The 16,135-nt window shown below is 42.3% G+C and overlaps 1 long non-coding RNA gene across 2 annotated transcripts in view; it reads right to left on the bottom strand.

Annotated features, from left to right (window-relative positions):
* The window catches only part of LOC112546529 (uncharacterized), a 121,070-nt gene that overhangs the window by 57,970 nt on the left and 46,965 nt on the right, over nucleotides 1-16,135 (bottom strand). Inside the window, exon 3 of one of the 2 annotated variants that reach the window (XR_012896199.1) lies at nucleotides 12,047-12,183. The exons of the other annotated variant lie outside the window; for it this stretch is intronic. This is a non-coding gene — a long non-coding RNA (uncharacterized LOC112546529). Of the gene's footprint in view, nucleotides 1-12,046; nucleotides 12,184-16,135 lie in introns of those variants that run through there. 2 annotated transcript variants of the gene reach the window in all.

Below are 16,135 nucleotides of genomic sequence, written 5' to 3'. Positions count from 1 at the left end.
GAAGAATAAACATCTTCATGCTCCTGTATGCTCATGAAAGAGAGTTAGCCCAGAGAGTATGCTCTGATGTTTGGCCCTTTGATGCCATTGATAAAAGTCGGAAAAAGATATGCAAATTACGAATCACAACTGGCGTATCTTTTTCCGCTTTTTTTCCCTGAAAGAGGCTTTTCCAAAGTTTGACACATCTACACGGGGCCAAATTTTGGGAAAAAAATCCTCTTTCAGAACACCTGTTATTCCTCTCACCGAGAGGAATACAGGGATGCCGAAAGAACACGTCCACTTTTTCCAAAACTGTTCAGAAAAAGAAGATGTGTTCCTTGGACACTGCAAAGCTTTTCCAGGATACCACAGGTATCCCAGAAAAGCTCTGCAGTCTAGACATAGCCTGAGATTGCTCCTTTCAAAACAGGACTGCATTAGCATGAACTGGGTATCTTTAAGTTTGCACCAGCAACATCCAAACAGGACAGTTAATGGGCAACAATTCACCCCCTCTAGTCTACACTATGGAGTAGTGAAGCCAAGTCCTTTGTCTCCTTTTTCCTCTAACAAGCTGCTATATTTAGACCAACGTTTTAATCTGGGATCAAATCATTCTCCAGTCAAAAAAGATACTTGAGTTAAGAGACTACTCTACCCCTGCGCCATACCAGTCTAACTCCTAGACAGCGCCTTGTGGATGACAGAAGTTTACCTCGCCAAGAGGCAATTGGAGGAGCGCCTATACCGACTTCTCCCATCATGTAGGTATCACCGTGACTAAATGCTAGAGCCAGGCATCAAGCTAGCTGTGCCACCACAGCCCCATAAAATGTAGACCTGCCCTAAGGCGCTTTTGAAAACAAGTACTATTTTCAAAAGTTAACACAAGCATTTAGGAGCCTAAACCCCATTGACTGTCAAGAAAACAGACTTTAGTGATTAAATCACTCTGGAAAGCAGAACTCATGCCCCTCAGTAACAAAAGGAATTTAGGTGATTTTGAAAATGTTATTCTTTTCTCATTCTCTCCTTTCAGTGCCTCATTTCTTCTGTTCTACCCTTTCTTTCCAGCTTTCTTGCTCTCCCCCTAGGTTCACTCTTACCTCCATATGATCTCTTTTACTCCTCTCAGTCTCCTGATCCCAGGCCTGGTCTTAGGGCAAGGCAGTTGCTTTGGGGCCCGAGCCTTCAGGGCCCCACACTGCCTGGCACCTGCCCGCCTGGCTGCTCGCTCACTCGCTGGCTCCTGGCTGGGAGCTATCCAGCCACGTGATGCAGCCAACCACAACGTGCCACAAACACTTTGGCCAGGCCTGCCTGATATCCCTCTCGCTCTCCAGCTTCCTCTACACTACCAGGTTATTTCGAAATAGTTAATTTGGGAATTATTTCAAAATAACTTATTTTGAAATAACTCCTGCTTGTGAAGAGGAATAAACTTATTATTTCGAAATAAGCCCATTAATGGGCTTGGTAGTGTGGTTGTTCACCTTGTTATTTTGAAATATGGGGAGTTATTTTGAAATATCTCCCAGGTGTAGACATGCACGCTGTTACTAAGTTATAACTCCATCAATATTCCACAACTTTTTAAAAGTTCAATTCAAATTAAGAGGATCAAAGCATTTGACTAATTATACATTGTTTTGTGCAGAATCATAGATACATGCACCCACTTCTGAAAGGTCACCTAAAAAGAATGGTTTTTATCTCCATTAGCATTAGAGACTAATTACATGTACCCTGTTGTGGCTTATTACCTCAGCTCAGCTGGTACTGTAACATGATTAAATTACAGCAATTTTGCATCCAAAGAAATTATCTGGAGTCTCTGCTTCATCTATTGCGCACACGTAGATTATTTTAGCGGATGTTCATGTTATAATATACATCATGAAACTCTCCAATACTTAAGCTTAATGACTGCCATGAACTATTCATTACATGCCATTAGACTGTGAGGAAAAAATCCACACCATCCATTTTTCAGGGGTTTTGGTGTAGTAATATGAATAGAGGGTATATTCTGAGGACAGCATGCCTCTCAAACAGCTCTTCACTTATTCCTCCTACACCCTCTTTCTTGGATCATTATTTTTTAGATCGGATATTAAATCCCACAACATTTAATCTAAAATAAACTGGAGGCAAATAAGTTCAACTGATCTCCAGAAAGGAAACAAAAACTGAAGAGGATTGCATTGGGAGGCTTGTATTATAGCTGGTTACAGGTGAAGGGACAAACCGTTCACCTCTGCAAGTAGATTAAGGTATACATCTAAGAATAATCAGTGTTTATTTGATTCAACCTGGCATATATTACATAGGGAACTGCTTCTTTCAGAAAAATTCGTAATAGGTTTTGTTTTATTGTTGGACCTAAAGGTGTGGCTCATCTCTGAAAAGTGAGTAAAAATGGCACTAAAAAGGATTGCAGTTTAGTGTGTCAATTATTTTCAGAGTTCAGGTTTACAAGAAAAAAATGTCTTTTGTTTTGAGGATTTTTTTTTTAAGCTGCCAGCACTACAAAACTCAGGCTGCAATCTGAGAGGAAACCTGGGTCTTTCTGCTTCACCACCAGTTATGACCATGCCAAGCAAATTTGGCTCTGGACAATACCTGTATATCCAGTCTTCCATCACTTATACCTGTGCAACCACACGGTCTTCCAATCTGCCTCTCTTTGGGATCCCATGCTGTGCCACTTCAACCCAAAATCATGGTAAAGTAGCTTAACTAGAGACAGAGAATCACCTCCATGCACCAGTTGTGTTTCTTAAAATGTTTTTATTACATCCAATTTCAATGTACCTTAGATCCATCAGCTAAAAAGCTTCCTAGGAGTAAAAGTCTGCCATATATGATCTTTAACCACTTATTTGCTTTCATCTCATTGGTTGCACAAACAGAACAATACTGTCTGGTGATGCCTATCAACCTACCTCTGAGCACAAAATGAAAAGTTCAATCTACACAAAAGATTCCTCCAACAGACCCAGACTGATAACACTTCCAAAAGTTCAGCTAAATCAATTGAACGGCCAGCAAATGTAATATTGTGCGGCTTTTCCAGGAATATAAATTCGCATTAGACAAAGCTCTCTATTCAACTGCTGTGCTATTTTCAGAAATCCAATTTGTCTTCGCAGATGGTAGGTGTTCCTCTTGCTATGCTGCTAGGCCTGAGCGCCTGCTCTTTCAGTGAACTATCTGTTCATCATATTCTTATTACACTGCAGAGACCTGGCATTCTACATATCAATAATCATTAAAGGGCAAGAAATGTTTTTTGCAAATTGTTATTACAGCAAAATAAGGCAGCTGTGAAGTAGAAGAAAGGGCAAGTTATGACTCATCTTCTTTAAAGGCACAGAAAGTCTGGAATAAGTTACAATTTAACGTACGCATCGCATTTGGCAGATGAAAATAAATCTAAGTGCTACATATGGTAATGAATGATAGAGAATTTCCCAGACTGTTGTTTTAGGACCAGACATGGTCTTCTTTGCACTTACTGGCAGTCCAGAAAGAATTGACTGATCATGAGGTGTTGATTCCTCTTCCTTATATACAACTGTTAAGTTGCAACTTCAAATACATTAAAACGTTTCTTTATGTTACTTTTCTAGGTAGGCAATTGCTGCTGCTGCCGGCACCAATACCACAGAGATCTTACACAATTATAAGAAAAAGGAAAGGTTGCCCTCAGTTTTCAGTCTGAAGGCTATCAGTTCATGCAACAACTTCTGCATGAAAGTGTGGTAAACAGTTCAAAGAGTTTTTGACTTCCTGGATTGACCTGTATGTTTATCACTGCACTCTGATGGATGAAATCAACAGGAAAAGAGCTCTGCTTTCTAGCTGAGCGCAGCTGAGAAAGTGGTGTAGGTTACAAGCTGATAACTGATCAGTTAAATGTGGGATCTAACAAGACCCCTTTGGGTACATCTACTCAGCAGCATTATTTTGGAATAACTGACAATATTCTGAAATAACAAAGAGCGTATCTAGACTGCAAGCTAATACTTTGAAATAAGGGCAAGCCGGAGGTCTTCTTACTCTGACTCCTGTAACCCTTATTTCACAAGGCATAAGGGAAGTCGGAGGAAGAGTGCTCTACCTCGGACTTCCTGCTGTGTATATAGCGCCAAAAGCCAAAGTAATCTATTTTGACTGCCAGCTACGCAATTTACGTAGCTCAAGTTGCGTAGCTTAAATTCGACTTTAGCCCTGCTGTGTAGATGTGCCCTCAGTGTATGAACATCAAACAAAAGGCAGACACACATCACGTGTGCTGACTGAATTTCTGCCATCTCTCTTACCACTACATCTGACATAACAACATCACCTCAGTCTTACCTGCTTCCCTCCTATTGAGGGTATCTGGCTTGAAGGCTGCTCTTAGTCAGGCCATCCCTCTAACTTCCTGGCCAGAAATAAGGCTGGGCAAGTCCACATGCAGGGGAATGTAGCGTGTTTCTCATTTCCTTTTCCAAACAAACAATCTCCCTCTGCAGGTTGGCATCTGAGTCTCATGCTCTCTCACACATTTCACTGTTTCACGTACTTGACAAAAAAGGGAAAAGTCATCTGCAAGGTCTGACCTAGAGGGTATGTCTACACTGCAACACTATTTCAAAATAACTAGCGCTATTCTGAAATAACTTAGTCCGCATCTGCACAGCAGGCAGTTATTTCGAAATAACTAGTGTCAAAGTACTGTCAAGCTAGAGGACTTCTTACCCCAACTCCTGTAACCCTCATTGTATGAGGAGCAAGGGAAGTCAGAGGAAGGCTACATCTACACTGCAGGCTTCTTGCGCAACAAGATCTTGCACAAGAGTTCTTGCAAAAAGTTCTTGCACAAGAGTGCATCCACACTGCCATGTGATTTTGCGCAAGAACGTCCATGGCAGCGTGGACACTCTCTTGCACAAGAAACCCCTGTTACCCATCCACACATGCCTTTTTGTGCAAGAGCTCTTGCGCAAAAAGGCTTATTCCTCGTAGAAAAAGGAATAACTCTTGCGCAAAAAGCCCCGTGTTCTTATGATTTACTGTACTTTTTCTTGCGCAAGAAAGCGCTTGTAGTGTGGACACGCTGTAAGTTTTTGCTGTTTCTGCACAAAAACTCTGCAGTGTAGACGTAGCCAAAGAGGGCTCTGTTTTGAAATAAGTGCTGTGTAGATGCTCCCTATTTCAAAATAAGATACGCAATTGACATTGCTCAATTTGCATAGCTTATTTCAAGTTAAGCCTTGCAGAGTAGACACACCCAGAGTGCTCCAGAACAATGGCCTGTAAGAGGGTTCACCTGGGCCCCTGGCACTGAGGCCTCCCCAGTTTCTGACTACAGGTAGCTTAAAAGAAAATATAAAATATGATTGTTAACAAACAAATATGATCGTTAAACAAAAAAATGTATCAAAGCAAAGCTAGTACTCTGAGAAGTTGAGGAAGAGACTGGAATTTCTAAGACACAAAACTAAGGGAGGGAGAGAATCAATAGGAGAGCATTCTACCAGTATTACCTCTGAGCTTTGTACTGTAGTGACAAAGATTGTATCATAAAAGATTCAGAAGTAGAACATTCAGCATCACATTCATCAGATGAAGAAGTGATAGGAACAGAAATTTGAAAAGAACCCATCTGCTAATAAGGTTGGAGTCCAGAGAGTAAGATTCCACTAGGACCAAGTCATATTATATCTGATGGCCCAAAACCACCCCAGCTAAGATCTTGTTCTTGTATTTTATTTGAGGATAAGCAAAGAAAAGTTTCAGAACAGGTCAGTTTGGTTTATATTCATGGATCAAATATAGTGAAAGAATTAATGTATCTCATAGCTTCCAATGCAGATCTTTTCAACATCCATTCCTGTAGAAAATATGTGTTAGAGAATGGCTTTAAACAAACCAGAGGGAGGGAAAGCTATGGCGAAGGATGCAGAATTCTGACAGCACAAAAACAGAATCTCAAGGGATGTCAAGTAGTCTGGGCGTCATTCAGAAATATTCACTCAGAAGATGACATTCTTTCAGTTCAGCTTCAAAATAAGTGATGCATATTTTGCTTTAGTGCAAGAGAACCACATGTAGACTGAAGTTATGATAGATGGCCTACAGCTCGCAGTTCGAGGGATTGCACAAAGATGAAAGATGAGAATGAAAGCAGTGATGACAGAACCGCCTGACTAATAGCCAAAGACAACAACATGCGAAAAGAAAACAATGTGGACCACACACTGCAAAATACACCCATTCATCAATATGAAATCATTCACATTAAGTCAGACATGGTACTTGCCAGCATAAGCCAAGAAGTGAAAGAGGATAATGTGATAATGTTCTCGTTATAACTGTTGACAAAACTAAACACATTAGCAAAATAGAACAAGTATCAGTTATGTTGAGATGTTTGGATGACACCGTTTGCAAAAAATTTCTTGGTTTCCATCCTGGCAAGTCACTTGATGCAAAATCTCTCCTTCCATATGTGAAGAACCCAGTGCCCTAGTGTGTTACTTACAATTCTGTATAGATTGCCCAGGTCTATGATGGTGCCAATGCTATGAATAGAGCCCTATCAAATTCAAAGTCTATTCTGTCAATTTCATGGCCAAAGAATTTCAACATTTGTCAGTTTTTACAACTGCAGATGTTTGCATCTGAACTTTTCTGGTGTTCTAACTGTGGGGATACTGATCTAAAATAGGATCGGGGAAGGGAGGAATTTGCAAAAGGCTAGAGGAAGTTCCTGGGAGGTGAAGGCATCGAATTTGTGGGCCCCTGAGAAAAACAGTTGCCTCCACCCTGGAAGAAGATGCTAGTCAGCCTGAATCCCAGCAGGTGCCATGGGGGAAGATGCCCTGAGACCCAGCTGGAGCCACAGAGGCTGGAAGCCTCAAACTCTGTATCCCAGTCCAAGACAGGAGTGGGCAGAAACCCAGAACCTGGGCTGCCTTGGCAACAACCCTGAGCCCTGGTAAGAGCTGCTGGAGGCGGAAGCTCCAAGTTCTGTGTTGCGAGTTGCAGTGGAAGCCAACGGGAAGGGGAGCCTGGGAGATGGGAGTTTAGCTCTCAGGGTGCTCCAGTGTAGAAGTAAAGGTGTCCCACCCTCATTTTTGCACTGCCTCTCAAGGTGAGTCTGCTTTCTGCAGCAAGAGTGGCCATGTATGGGAAGGACACTCTGGTTCCTCTTCAGTTTATCCAAACGAGCAGCTGAGAGCCCCAGGCTTCCAACAGCACAAGAAGATTAGTTTTCATGGGGAAGGGCAGAATATATGGTCCGTAACATGTTTTTCATGGTGTGACAGGGCGCCTGCCCTGCACTGGGCCTTTAAGCCCAAGGCTCAAGTCTTGAGCCTTAGGGTGGCTGGAAGAACCCAGCTGAAGCGGTTAGGCTAATGAGAGCCCAGCTGTCAGAGATCCCAAGAAGCCCGGGTGGCTAGGCGAGCCCAGCTGTCAGCTATAAAGGGAGGAGCACAGTTTGCTAAGGGGGAGAGCCAGTGGAGGGCTGCTGGGAGAGGAAGCAGGAGCTCCTTGGAGGGAGACAAGCTGGGGATGACCAGCAAAGGCTGGAGGAGGGCCAGCCAAGACTTCCCCTGGCTAGGGGCTGGAGACAAAGCCCCTGGTTTGCGGGCCGAGCCTGAGGCCGACTAGGTAAGCAGAGCTGGTGAGACAAATGCCTATGATGAGCAACCCATACAGACTGTAACTTGCCCTGAGAGGGGCTATATGAGGACAGTCAGGGGGCACTGAGGCACAGTGGGGGTGTGTACCCCCTGACACATGGCCATGAAATTGATAATGGTATAAGAAGCTCTCTTACTGAAGGAAGTACTTCAAGCATTGTACATTTATTGGCTCATTTAAATGGTCATTGATCTATGCAAAAGGAAAGAAACACCCATTGATTTTTTTCCCACTGTCCCACAGAAAATTGTACATTTTTTCTCTCTGTAGCAGATAGGCATGCTAAATTCAGTCATTCAAAAGAAAGTACATCCCCAAAACAATATCTTAAATTGAAGAAGCTTTATGACACTTGATGGTCATGCCAAGTTTCTGCTTAAAATGCTATGAAAAAAAGGCAGGTTCATTCATTCTTATGACACTAACTGTACCATCTTGAGATATGTCAAGATCTGATGGAGTACAATGGATGGATAAGACTTTAGCTGAGTATTAAACTTTGAACATGCAGATAAGGTCAATAAAGTCACAAAAATTCTTCAACTGCTTAAAGTTATCTAACGACATGCAAGCAGTTGAGTGAGGCATGTCTCAAGCATGCTTATCTGTGGATGCCCTCATCAATGAATTTCTGAACATGAGTGATTAGGAAGAGGCATTTGATAAAATAAGGAGTAAGTCAGTATCATAGCTTCCAAGGAGATTTGAAGCCAAATGAAGTATGTTGAAAACATAGTAGTGTATGAGAGTTTCCTAAAAAGGCCAGAAATACATTTTGACTGACGTGTCAAGTGAAGAACAGCCCATTTGAGATAAAGACAATCATGTCAGGAAATGTGCCTTTTCTCCAGTGCTTGATCAAGTAACTGGAGAACTTTGAAAAAGGATTTCTGAAAATATATCCGTTCTTGTTGCTGTCAATTCCCTTAGCCCACCTATGAGAACTTCCATTACTTTCTAAAATTAAAATCACTTGCAGAATATTATGCATGTGATATAGTCCAGTGTTTCTCAACCAGTGGTACGAGTACCCATAAGGGTACTTGAAAGAAGTCTGGGGGGTAAGTCAAGACAACTGAAATTTGGAGAAAACTGAATTTTTGTTTAAGTTTTACAGTACTTTATTATTTTTGTAATTTTTACACCCCAAAATTTCATCACCCGCCTGGCTATGATTAAGTTGTTTAAAAAAATGTGTTGCAATGGTAGAAAAAAATGTCTGAAAACTGTGGATACTCAGGATATTATAATTTTTAAGGAGGTACTTATAATTTTTTAATTTTGGAAAAAGGGGTACTTTATGTAAAAATGGTTGAGAAACACTGATGTAGACTGTGTGGAGATGGAGGTAAAACTCTTGCCACGAGTAATTGAATGGTATGAAGAAGAGCAGAAGTCCAAATCTATTTTTTTAATTAATCCAAACATGCCTTCCACAAACTGCATATGTGCTATGTGATTAGTATGTGTACTCCTCCATGAAGTGCCGTCAAAGTGTGAAAGAACACTTTCATGCCTTCAACAGGTGAAATATTACCCAGACTATATGACAAGTGGCCAAGAAACTTGGCTCTCATGGATACTAAAATTTTTTTGTCAGTCTCTTGAGCTAGCGATAGCTGTCAACAGATTTGCTGCTGTACACAACAGCAGATGTAGCCAGTTTCAATAAAGGTAAACATATTGTTACCAACATCATTTGTTCCCATTCTAAAAGTAGGTGTAGTAAAATCCTTGCTGCCCTAACAATGGTCTTTGCCAGTCCTTTGTGCTCCCTTCCTCTCCTCCCCCCCCCCCCCCCAAAAAAAAATGTTAGCATTGTGTAATACATGAAGGTTACAGAAATATCTGAAGTCTGGGACATACATTCTAGGTCACCAAAGAATGTCATGTGAGGTCCCCAAAAAAAGCCAGTATTGCACGTGCTATCAATAACATTGTGCAAGATGCATTAGTGTGGCTAGTGTCAGGAGTTTTTTTTATAAACTATGTTCTGAAAGTCTGTCTGTAGGCTGGTCACCAGCAAAGGTGAAAAACGAGTTCTGTCAGACATATCAGTTTGTGTGTCAGTTGAGTACGGTCTCATGCACATCGGTCTCCTATCACTGGTGTGAAATGAATGCAAATGAAGGAAACACTTAAGAAAAAAAAAATCAAGAGAAAAATAGTGGGCGAAGAGCACCTTACCCTGAAGTGCACTTCAGAGGACTGCTCTATTATATTTGGGAAACATCCATCACCTAGGTAGTAAAGCGGCAGCAAATGTGATTCATGACAAGGGGCTCTCAATGAGGCTTGGCTGAAAATGCTGGAGAGAACTTTGGCCAAGATAAAATTTCTTTAGACAGGTGGTTAACTGGTAAGTCCAGGTTCATCTCTAGAAAGCATATGATGATTTTATTGTACATGTAATTTTTTTTTTACTATTCCTCCAGTCACTTGAATCTTTCTTCTCTCATTAAAAATATCAAAGAACAAGCAGCTAATTGCTTAATACTAAAGCACTCAGAAATAATGAGAACACTTTATAGGGACTATATTTGACCAATAGGTTAACTTCTTTAGGCAGGAAGTTAACTCAAAGTTCTCTGGAGTGTTTTCAACCAAGCCTGTCAGGAAGTAAATGTGCTTTTTCTGTACAATATTGATAGGCAGACCCCAACCCCCTGAAAACTCAGAACTTTACCTGAAATATCCAGCCCCAGTCAAAGGAACAGTGGCTATACCAGCTAGTAAGATTTTGTTTTGTATGGAGCCATTTTCTCAGATTCTTACTCACTGTCACTGGAATCTTTGTTCTTTGATTGTTCAATACATTCAGTGCTCAGGGAACAATGGGCTTGATGATTCTGAGAGAGTGTTCTGTGGATAAGGGGCTGGACACTGCAGGGAACACTCCAAGTATTCAAGGGGTTGATGTGGACCTGTCACTCGCTACCTGTAGAGGCCTACAAAGGCCTCATCTAGCACAACTCCAGTCAGAACAAAATTTAATTTAACACTATGCTCATTATAACATGGGTGTTTACACATTTTCTAGTGGGATGCTTTTTAGAAGTCCAGACAAGGGAGTACAGTCTCATACAGCCTTTCAATTCTGCCATCCCCATATACTCAAATACATCAGTCTCCAAAAAGTCCAGAGGTTGGCTTAAAAGTTGAGGTTTAAACTTTTACACACACACACACACACACACACTTACTTTGAGGTCTTTACCTTCTAGTTTGTGCCTTTGCCTGACCTTGGGTCACATTGCCAAGCTTTTCTCTCTAACCACGAGGGCTAGAAAATATCCTTTAAAAAAATGAGCACGGATATTCTCACATCACATGATTTCAGGAGTTGGAGCAGGAATACAAGTCACCAAATAATGCAAGACTTGTGATAAAAATCATACAAGTTGGCAAAACTAATCTATATATGTAAGGGCTTCAGACCTGTTAAAGTAAATAGTTGGTTTGCTTGCTGAGTTCTTGCCAAAATGTTATCTGTGGAATGTCTCCAGATTTAGCTAAAAACGTACATATAGGACCCTATAGTAACTGAACATGTGTCCTCCATACCAAAGTAAAGAAATCCTCTACTGCCCCAATTGTGGGCTGAGGATAGGGTTGCCAGGTGTCCGGTATTGAACTGGACAGCCTGGTATTTGCACCTTCCGTTTGGTAAAAAAACATTCAGAAGATTGTGTGTGTTTTTTCCCAGCTCTGGTGTCCGATGGAAGGGACACTGGTGCAGCTGGCTGGGGAGGAGGGTGGGGAGGAGGGAAATTAAAGCCCCGATCAGTTGGGTTTTTTGGGTTCTTTTGCTTTCAACTTTTGCTGGGCTCTTTTTTTTTTTTGGCTTAACAGAATTTTTTCCCTTTTTTGGAGGGTTAGTATTTTTTTTAAACCATCAGGCAACCCTAGCTGAGGAGTAGAGGACTAGACTGCTAATGAGCTTCAAACATTGTGCAGCTGGGAACCTAAAAGCTGTGGAGACCATGGCTGAACAAGGAGCCTTAGGAGACAGGGTTCCCAGCTCCACAGCAGAGAGCCTGGAAAGCTTGGGAGCAAGTCCCAGCTCAAACTAGAGCTCTCAAGCTTTCAGTCTCCCCGTCGCAGAGCAGAGCTGAGCCCCAGTCAAAGCTGGGACTCCCAAGGGTCCCCTGCAGCCCACCAACTGCGCTAGCAACACGCCAGGCAGGTTTCCGTTGGAGCCCTGCCTGCAGCCCATCAAACCAGATATATGGCTGCAAAACATTTCAGTTTGACACATCTGTATTTTTCAATAAAACAGGGCTGTGTTGCAGAATTCCAGACCAGCTCTACTCGGGAGTAACCCAGGCTGCCGATAAGAGAAGGCCAGAAAAAAATATTTAATGTGGCAGTGAAATTACATGGGCGTCTTGTGTTCCATGATGTTGGGTCCCCGTTTCCTCATGGAATAGCAAGCTGCATGGGGTTTCCAGGACCAGGACACAACTCCTTTCCCCTTCAGGCAGCTGCAGGCTCCTCTGCCTTCAGAAGAAATGTAGTTAGCTCCTCTGCACCAGATATATATTTAGGTTATCATGTGTCTTTTTTCCCCCATCCCCTGCGGGTTATTTTCTTTTGGAAGGGAACATTTAGCCTTCCTGTGCTAAAATGTGAACTATCAGCAACTATGAGTTGTAACATTATATTCCTGGAGATCAGAATGAAAAAAAATCATTGAATTTCTCTAATCACCTCTAAGGATTATTCCTGAAGGCCTTGAATGTGAATGTTAAGGAAACTGACTTGCACTAACACACACCAAACCGTGACAAGCCAAGTGCAACAGAAATTTTATGCAGATGGTGTCACGTTCATGCCAGACAAACTTTTTAGTTTTACTATCCAGCAGAACCACTAAACTTTGGGACCCAGATATGCTTCCAAGATATCTAACTGGAGAGATCTACCTTTCAACTGCCAATGCGGGTCTCAAATATGCTTATTCTCCTCACGTAGCACCAGTTGTAAGAGGAACAGGGAAAGATCAAAAGGAAAAGAAACTAGAAGAGAAAAGATGGAGTATGAAATAGTGCTGGTAAAAGACAAGCGGCAATTCATGATCAAAGGAATGTATCTGGCCCCAACCAGTACAAAAATACAAAGTACTTTTCCCTTTCCTCAAATTTTCTGCTTGCCCTCAAGTCAAACAATCCTTTAAAGTCGGGGGAGGGCGGGGGAGGAGAGGAAGTGTCATATTGGGCTCATTTAAAAATCGAATAAAATAGTCATAGAAGAGGCCTATTCCAGACACTAGGCACCTTGCCATCCACCCAATATGCAATTCATAATAAACCCACCCAGCAGCAGCTCCTGCCCCACTCAATCAGCAAAGAGTTACAAAATGAGCTCTCCAGAACTTCAAATCCTCCAGCCCTGCCCCAGCTATTTCAGCTCTCCTCATAGAGCTGTCCAAAACTATGAGCTTACATTCAGGGTATGCTGCGTCGTATTTGGATGGAAAGTAAATTCCAAGCTCATGCTGCCCTCTAGGAGAAAACCCTCCCAGCAGCACCCACTTGTGTAAGCAGAGGAAGCTGGGGTGCCCCCAAGGAACACAAGTGCAGCAGTAAGGTGGGATGGTCCCAGACCAAGAGCCAAAATGTGTCCAGTTTTGACTGTTGATCGTATGGCACCAGTGCTGCCTCATTAGCTTTCGTAGACATGTCCAGATTATGAGGTGATTCTCTAATGGATGTCAGGAAGGAAAAGTACAACCAGGGCTTGCCACATCCCTTCCACTACTCCGGGTGGGAAGGAGTGGATCTGTAGTCAGAATGGAGCTGCAAGTGCAGGCACATGATGCAGTGAAGCTAGCTCACTCTGCCATGGCAAAATTGGCTCTATGGGGAACAAACCAACCTTGCCAGTCACGTGGAGCAGATTCTATGGACTCTTTAACCCGGAAGATCTCCAGCCAGGTTTGTCTGCCGTGGTACATCCACAGTGACAGACGGGTTGAGATTTTCAAAACTGGCATTTAGCCACCCTTCCCTCATTCATTTCAATGGGCATCATGTGTCTAAATCTTCTATTCAGCTTGAAAAAAACCCACCTCAGTTGCATGGTCTTTTATTTCCCCCTTATTAATAACCATCCCACTCTGTCAGTGTAGCTTCACAGTGTTATACACGAAGGGCTTGACTTTGATCAAGGTACAACTTAACATTCGAGGTGTGGAGATGCAGCTCACAGCAGGAGCTCCAGGGACCATGCCAGTGGAAGAGAAGAGCCAGAACACACCTGCGGTGCATGAAGGGCTCCTCTCTCCTCCACACTAACCAGCTGGTCCCAACTCTCCTGACCCCTTAGTAACTTCTATCAGCAGCACTAGTCAGACAGAATCTTTGCACTCCCTAAGCACAGGGATTTCCATTGTGCTGATCCACTACACTGAAGACACAAAAGGCAGTGAGTATTTGAATCATTGTGTCTCCTTTTGCACACCTATGAGCACAGTCTGGCCCCCCCAAAATAAAGCAATTGACATAGTATCCAGTCAGAGGTAGTCAGAAAACAATTGCTTTAAACCTAATCTTAAAGGCAGCATGATCCAGTAAACGGGGCAGTGGGCCAGGATGCAGAAGATGCATTCCTCAGACTACCAATGAACTGGTGGATAGAGCTGGCTGGAAACTAATTTCTATCCCATGGGAAATTCCCGGACATCAAAAGTTTTTTGTGTTCCAGTTAGGAACACAAGTCTAACCAAAAATTCTCACTGAATAGAAATTCCAACACATTTTAATTTGGAAACATCAAAATGTTTCATTTCAATAATGTCAAAACATAATAATATTTAATTAATCAAGAGAGAGAGTCAAAACAATTTCAGTACGTTTCCTTTGAAAGTTGTGTCAAAAATCAACGCATTCCTGTGAAGTATTGCAGCTTAGTCCAAACCACATTTTTTGCGGAAAACTGAACTGTTCAGTCAAATTTTTCTACAGGCTCTATTGAGTGCAGGACCTTCAGCAATTCCCCTTGGGTATGTCTGGCATTGTCTCAGGGCCATTAGTCTTTGGACTAAAAATAGCACTGGAAAGGTTCTGGCTTGGGCTTGAGACTAAGCTCTGGGATTTTCCACCCTTATAGGGTCCTGACCTGAATGACTCACCAGGCTTGGGTTCTAGAACTGAAAAATCATGGCGTAGGCAAAGTCAGATGATCTGAGCCAGCCATGGCTTTTTTTATCCTTGCATAGACATCCCCTGAGACGTAGCATCATGGGGTTCTCTTTGCCAAGAAACTTTGCCTCTCTCCTCTCCTAATCTTTACACAGCAAACATTTGGGACAGGAACCATTAGCTCCAACTGTGTGTTTGTATTAGGCCTAGCACAATGGGACCCAGATCTCACCTGTAGATTCTAGGGGCGACAGTGATACAAATCATTGTAAAATATTTTTCATTGAATTAATGACACTTTTTAATCCATCATTGTTCAACTAATGAGTAATACACAATCTTAAATGGCTGCCTGGCCTAATAAATGGCCATGTTACTGCAACTGTAGATGGGCAAGCACACAGTAATATGCTGCTACACTGCAGAATAATTGTGTGTTTACAGCAGCAGAAAGAAGTGGAAGTGAGAATAGCAAAATTTGCATAATCCTGAAACATCATTCAAGACAGCAGTTGGGAAAAAGAAGGGGGTTTTGTTTGGCTTTGGATTTCAACAGGATCTATTTTGGATTTGGCAGCTGGTTGGCAGTAGGTTTTCTGAGGGAGTTAGCTGGAACGCATTGTGAGAGTGTGTGACAGAAGCAGCTGCCTGTGCATTGCCCATCCCAGTTTCTCTCAGAGTGCTAAAGAGCTGAGGGGTCAGTACTTATCTGATGAGGTGGTGATTTCGTTCGTTTGCCTGCATAGCTATCGTTCTGCATAAACTGGCACTGCACAACAAAACTGTTTGCGTATGAGTCACATAAGGCCTGATCTGAAGCTTCATTGAAATCAACAGCCAACCCATCGAGAACTGCAAAAAATCTGTCCAATCATCACTGGTAAGAGTATCACTGTTTCAGCTCCTTTGGCTGCCTGATGGAAATGTGATGCTTTTACTTATTTCCATTGCCATACTGCCTACAGACCTCAATTGGAGACCACTGCTCTGTGTGAACAACTCCCCCTAGCTCATACACCGCTATTTCGTCAGTAAGTCTTAGTGATTTACAAAGAAGGTGAGTGTCCTTACTTACACCGAATATTACCTTAATCCTCATGATGGAGTGGCCGGAGATTGAAATTATACTCGCCAACTTCATGAATGAAGTACATTGCATGATGTGTTTTCCTTGCTTCTTCTGTAGTAGTCTATTCATTAATAGTTGTAGTACATTGATCAGTGTATAGATTCCCTGTGCAAGTTTTCCCTGATCTTCATTGCAGTCAGGTGAGGAAAACAGAGGCTCTATGGCTTATACTTCCCCTGCA

This window comes from Pelodiscus sinensis, chromosome 1 (genome assembly GCF_049634645.1).
Source record: "Pelodiscus sinensis isolate JC-2024 chromosome 1, ASM4963464v1, whole genome shotgun sequence".
Taxonomy (NCBI): Eukaryota; Metazoa; Chordata; order Testudines; family Trionychidae; genus Pelodiscus; species Pelodiscus sinensis.
The sequence above is the reverse complement of the archived record's forward strand: the minus strand, read 5'-3'. Positions and strand labels throughout refer to the sequence as shown.